Source organism: Heterodontus francisci, unplaced genomic scaffold (assembly GCF_036365525.1).
Source record: "Heterodontus francisci isolate sHetFra1 unplaced genomic scaffold, sHetFra1.hap1 HAP1_SCAFFOLD_278, whole genome shotgun sequence".
NCBI classification, from domain to species: Eukaryota; Metazoa; Chordata; class Chondrichthyes; order Heterodontiformes; family Heterodontidae; genus Heterodontus; species Heterodontus francisci.
The window spans coordinates 1,862,961-1,869,065 of NW_027141343.1; the positions used below are offsets into that span (position 1 = coordinate 1,862,961).

Sequence of the window (6,105 nt, forward strand, 5' to 3'; positions counted from 1 at the left end):
TGAGGAGAGAGAAACACAGAGAGACAGCAGAAGCCGGGAGCTGACAGCAGCTTGTCTCCGCCCCGTCCTCTATCTGCCTTTAAGTTGCTCTGTGCCACCATCACCGGCTTCATTTCTGACCCAGTTCACATTGACAGAGAGAATTTGTGCAGAGTCCCGGACATGACCGATAGTGCAGCCGCCCAAACGGCTCCTCCAGCAGCCGCCGCCGCCCAAGTCAAGACCCCCAAGAAGAAGAAGGCGGCTCCACGGAACAAGCCAGCCGGTCTCCCGTTGGGCGAACAGATCCTCAAGATTGTGCCGGCTTTCAGCGATCGCAAGGGGATGTCCCTGGCCGCCATAAAGAAGGCTCTGGGTAGCAGCGCTGTCGATGTGGAGAAGCTCAGGACCCAGATCAAGCAAAGTATCAAGAGGAATGTGAACAAAGGCTCCCTGGTGCAGAGCAAGGGACAGGGAGCCTCCGGCTACTTCAAAATCAGCAAGAAGGAAAACCCAGGGAAAAGTGGGAAAGACGGTGAAGAAACTAGCAGACAAGAAATCTTTAGTGAAGAAACCAGCAGACAAGAAATCTTTAGTGAAGAAACCAGCAGACAAGATATCTTTAGTGAAGAAACCAGCAGCTAAGAAATCTTTAGTGAAGAAACCAGCAGACAAGATATCTTTAGTGAAGAAACCAGCAGACAAGAAATCTTTAGTGAAGAAACCAGCAACCAAGAAATCTTTAGCGAAGACACCAGCAGACAAGAAATCATTCATGAAGAAACTAGCAGACAAGAAATCTTTCATGAAGAAACCAGCAGACAAGAAATCTTAAGTGAAGAAACCAGCAGCCAAGAAATCTTTAGTGAAGACACCAGTAGACAAGAAATCTTTAGTGAAGAAATCAGCAGCCAAGAAATCTTTAGTGAAGACACAAGTAGACAAGAAATCTTTCATAAAGAAACCAGCAGACAAGAAATCTTTCATGAAGAAACCAGTAGACAAGAAATCTTTCATGAAGAAACCAGCAGACAAGAAATCTTTAGTGAAGAAATCAGCAGACAAGAAATCTTTAGTGAAGAAATCAGCAGACAAGAAATCTTTCATGAAGAAAATAGCAGACAAGAAATCTTTCATGAAGAAACTAGCAGACAAGAAATCTTTAGTGATGAAACCAGCAGCTAAGAAATCTTTAGTGAAGAAATCAGCAGACAAGAAATCTTTCATGAAGAAACTAGCAGACAAGAAATCTTTCATGAAGAAACCAGCAGACAAGAAATCTTTAGTGAAGAAACTAGCAGACAAGAAATCTTTCATGAAGAAACCAGCAGCCAAGAAATCTTTAGTGAAGACACCAGTAGACAAGAAATCTTTCATGAAGAAACCAGCAGACAAGAAATCTTTAGTGAAGAAACCAGCAGACAAGAAATCTTTCATGAAGAACCTGCAGACAAGAAACCTTTCATGAAGAAACTAGCAGACAAGAAATCTTTAGTGAAGAAACCAGCAGACAAGAAATCTTTAGTGAAGAAATCAGCAGACAAGAAATCTTTCATGAAGAAACTAGCAGACAAGAAATCTTTCATGAAGAAACTAGCAGACAAGAAATCTTTCATGAAGAAACCAGCAGACAAGAAATCTTTCATGAAGAAACCAGCAGACAAGAAATCTTTAGTGAAGAAATCAGCAGACAAGAAATCTTTCATGAAGAAACTAGAAGACAAGAAATCTTTCATGAAGAAACCAGCAGACAAGAAATCTTTAGTGAAGAAATCAGCAGACAAGAAATCTTTCATGAAGAAACTAGCAGACAAGAAATCTTTCGTGAAGAAACCAGCAGACAAGAAATCTTTAGTGAAGAAATCAGCAGACAAGAACTCTTTCATGAAGAAACAAGCAGACAAGAAATCTTTCATGAAGAAACTAGCAGACAAGAAATCTTTAGTGAAGAAACCAGCAGCTAAGAAATCTTTAGTGAAGACACCAGTAGACAAGAAATCTTTAGTGAAGAAACCAGCAGCTAAGAAATCTTTAGTGAAGACACCAGTAGACAAGAAATCTTTAGTGAAGAAATCAGCAGCCAAGAAATCTTTAGTGAAGAAACCAGCAGACAAGGAATCCTTCGTTAGAAACCAGCAGACAAGAAATCATTGGTGAAGAAACCAGCAGCCAAGAAAGTGACAACAAAGAAAGGAACAGCCAAGAAAACGAGTAGCAAGGCGGCGGCAACGCCAAATAAGGCGGTGAAGAAAGCAGCGCTTCAGAAAATGTCTGCTGCGAAGAAGGTCAAAAAAGGCAAGAGTGCGGCGGGCGGAAAGGCGCTGAAGAAAGTGCAGACATGGAAGAGCAAGGTCAAGCCGAAAGCAGCGAAGGCTCAGAAAGCAGGGTCTGGAAAGAAGTGAAAGAGGGCGGGAAACTTGTAAACATCTGAACACAAAGGCTCTTCTCAGAGCCACCCACATCTCTCAGGAAAGAGCTGATCCCCTGATCAAATGATCCCTGGCCCGGCCCCGCCTGCAGATTCCACATGGAAATGATTTGGAGTAAATCCAGGATCCCTGGTGACTCGCTGACATCCCCTCCACCCAGCCCTTTCCCCACTCTCTGTAATAAAACAGAAGGATGTCCGGCCCTCACTCTAACTGGAGATGTGTTCGGTGTAGTCTCAGTTCACAAATGCAGGGGGAGAGTCCTGTCAGGTAGCTCGGTCACTCTGACTGAAACCGCCAGTTCCCCGGGGCTGCAGACACTGACACTGCGGGAAGAGAATCCCCGACTCTACCCCGCCGCCGGGGGAACAAACAACTTTGTGTCCGGAGAAGAGGGAGGGCCGGGGGGAAGGCACATATTAAAGCGCTGCAATGGACTCAGCTCCTGTGTGTGCACAACTCTCACTGATTCCGTCCTCTGGGAACAGTGCGGTCTAAACAGATCAGGTTAGGAGAGAAACACACAGCCCGAGAATGGCCTCTTTCTTCCTGCATTTACTCTGTTCCGGGAGCAGATTCTCATTGAGAAGCGGCGCTCAGATCACCAGAGAGAGAAAAAAAAAACACAATTCAAACTGTCCAAATAAAAAACAGAGAATTAACCCGGACACTTCCATTATTAAATTAATTCATCAGCTCCGAACCAGTTCCCGTTAATGTACCGGGATAATCTCGGGATTTATCAAATCGAAGGCAGCGGGATTTATTAAATTGTTGATTCTGATACCCTGTAGTTCACTTCTTCACTTAACTGGAGGGGGAGATGTGTGAGCAGAGAAACAGAGCGAAATCCAGAGAGGGAACTGAAAACACAGCTGGACAGATGTGAAACAGGTCAATCCACTGTGACAATAACTCCATCACTGACTCCCTCCTGACAGTAACCAGCCCTTTCACAGAGACTGTGGGTGGCTCTGAAAAGAGCCATTGGGTTATTAGATGACATTTTGGCCGCTTTACTTTTTCTGGGAGCTCTGAGCGCTGGTTTTCTTGGGCAGCAGCAAGGCCTGGATATTAGGCAGCACCCCGCCCTGAGCGATGGTCACCCCTCCCAGCAGCTTGTTGAGCTCCTCGTCGTTGCGGACGGGCAGTTGCAGGTGTCTGGGGATGATGCGGGTCTTCTTGTTGTCCCGGGCCGCGTTGCCGGCCAGCTCGAGGATTTCAGCGGTCAGATCCTCGAGCACAGCAGCCAGATAGACCGGTTCTCCGGCACCCACACGCTCAGCATAGTTGCCCTTTCTCAGGAGCCTATGAACACGGCCCACCGGGAACTGCAGTCCAGCCCGGGAGGAGTGAGACTTGGCCTTGGCCCGAGCTTTCCCGCTGGTCTTTCCTCTTCCAGACATTTCCACAATCTCACAAATACTTTCACAAAGAATGAATAATTTCCTTAGCATTGATAATACCCGGCAGGCGGTCAGGATGGCCGAGCGGTCTAAGGCGCTGCGTTTAGGTCGCAGTCTCCATTGGAGGCGTGGGTTCAAATCCCACTTCTGACACGTTGCGTTTTGACTGCACTGGAGGCGTTTGGGAGCAGCGGTGAAGAACAAAGAAAGAGCAGGAAAGAACAGAGACAAACAAAATAACAATGGACCCAAAGATGTTGCATCAAAACATTCGAGTAAGAGGCAACTGAGCAAACAGCAGGGCACAGAAAAGATCAAAAATGTAACCTTTGTATCGGGGTGGAAGATGTTGCCAATATCCTTAATGAATACATTACTGTCTTCTCAAATGAGAGGGTGATGCAGATATTGTTATGAAGGAGGAGGAGTGTGAAGTATTGGACGTGACAACTTAAGGAGAGAGGAAGTCTTAATGGAATGAGCATCCTTGAATGTGGATAAATCACCAGGACCAGATGAAATGTACCCCAGGCTGTTGAAAGAAGCCAGGGAAGAAAGAGTGGAAGGTCTGACCATCGTTTTCCAGAGGATTGGAGGTCTTGTAACGTTGCAATAAAAGCGAAATACCACGCAGTTCAAGCATGGCTGAGCCTTTAGAGTAGAGAAACAGGGCTGAATTCCCTGAACCAGTGCTGCAGCTTTCAGAATAGAAGGAGCCTAAACAAACCTGATGGGTTCCACTTAAACAAAAGAGCTGGAGGTGTTGACAGTCAGAACAGATAAAATGTGCAGGAGTATTTGAAGCAGATTATGTGTGGTTACTGTCGTTGTACTATGGAGTTATTTCAAGGAGGTGATTCTGAATGTAATGGATCGACGTGGACCCGTCCAAGGCAAAGGTCACTGAAAGTGGCAACGCAGGTGGATAAGGTAGTCAAGAAGGCATACGGCATGCTTGCCTTCATCGGTCGGGGCATAGAGTATAAAAATTGGCAGGTCATGTTGCAGCTGTACAGAACTTTAGTTAGGCCACACTTAGAATATTGCGTGCAATTCTGGGCGCCACACTACCAGAAGGACATAGAGGCTTTGGAGAGGGTACAGAGGAGGTTTACCAGGATGTTGCCTGGTCTGGAGGGCATTAGCTATGAGGAGAGGTTTGAAAAACTCGGATTGTTTTCACTGGATCGACGGAGGTGAAGGGGCGACATGATAGAGGTTTACAAAGTTATGAGCGGCATGGACAGAGTGGATAGTCAGAAGCTTTTTCCCAGGGTGGAAGAGTCAGTTACTAGGGGACATAGGTTTAAGGTGCGAGGGGCAAAGTTTAGAGGGGATGTGCGAGGCAAGTTTTTTGCACAGAGGGTGGTGAGTGCATGGAACTTGCTGCCAGGGGAGGTGGTGGAAGCAGATACGATAGCGACGTTTAAGAGACATCTTGACAAATACATGAATAGGAAGGGAATAGAGGGATATGGGCCCCGGAAGTGCAGAAGGTGTTAGCTTAGGCAGGCATCAAGATCAGCGCAGGCTTGGAGGGCCAAATGGCCTGTTCCTGTGCTGCACTGTTCTTTGTTCTTTGTTCTGAGCTTCCCTGTGGTCCAGCCTGGTTGAATGGAACTGAAGCAAACAAATCATTCGGAAGAGGAAAAGATATGTAAGGCCATGAAAGCACAGAATTCAGATGGATGCAATACCAGATGGTATGGCAAGAGTGTAAAACAGCAACAGACTGGTGAATAAAACATTCACATTGAATAAGACAAGAGAAGAGAAGGGTAATAATAGTGTCAGAGGTGAGTTGTGACACTATTCACATTCCACCTTGATCTGAATAGGACTGTTGAAGGGAGTGATTGAGAAGAATAGAGGAGAAATGAAAAGAAAGGAGAAATAAACAAAAGGTCTTTTGATTTTAGAATGCTTGTTTTTGGAAATGACAGACTGTAAAGTGTGTGTGTCAGAAGATATAGAGCGAAGTTGGGCGTGACAAGATCACAGGAAAGTTGTGCCCTGAGACAAGATGCGTATTGACAGGAAAGCTGCTTTCGTTTGCACAATATGTAATTTATTCATAAAATTTGTGTAATTACATTGCAAAGCAGTTCAATTTTAATATTACATAAGGTACAATACAGATCAGTTTCTTTCAATAAAGTACATGAGGTATCTCACTATCCCTGCCTGCACAGGTTATATTTACAGTATTTACATTACACATCAAACATTCTCTGGTGCAAACAGCCCGAGGGGTTTTACACAGGTTCCAGCCTCTCGCTGCACTAGGGCCT

The 6,105-nt window shown here is 45.3% G+C and overlaps 1 non-coding gene across 1 annotated transcript; it reads left to right on the forward strand.

Moving 5' to 3' along the window:
* Nucleotides 1-3,884: 3,884 nt before the first annotated feature.
* Nucleotides 3,885-3,967, forward strand: trnal-uag (transfer RNA leucine (anticodon UAG)). The gene has a single exon. It is a non-coding gene; the product is annotated as a tRNA-Leu (tRNA).
* The last annotated feature ends 2,138 nt before the right edge of the window (nt 3,968-6,105 follow it).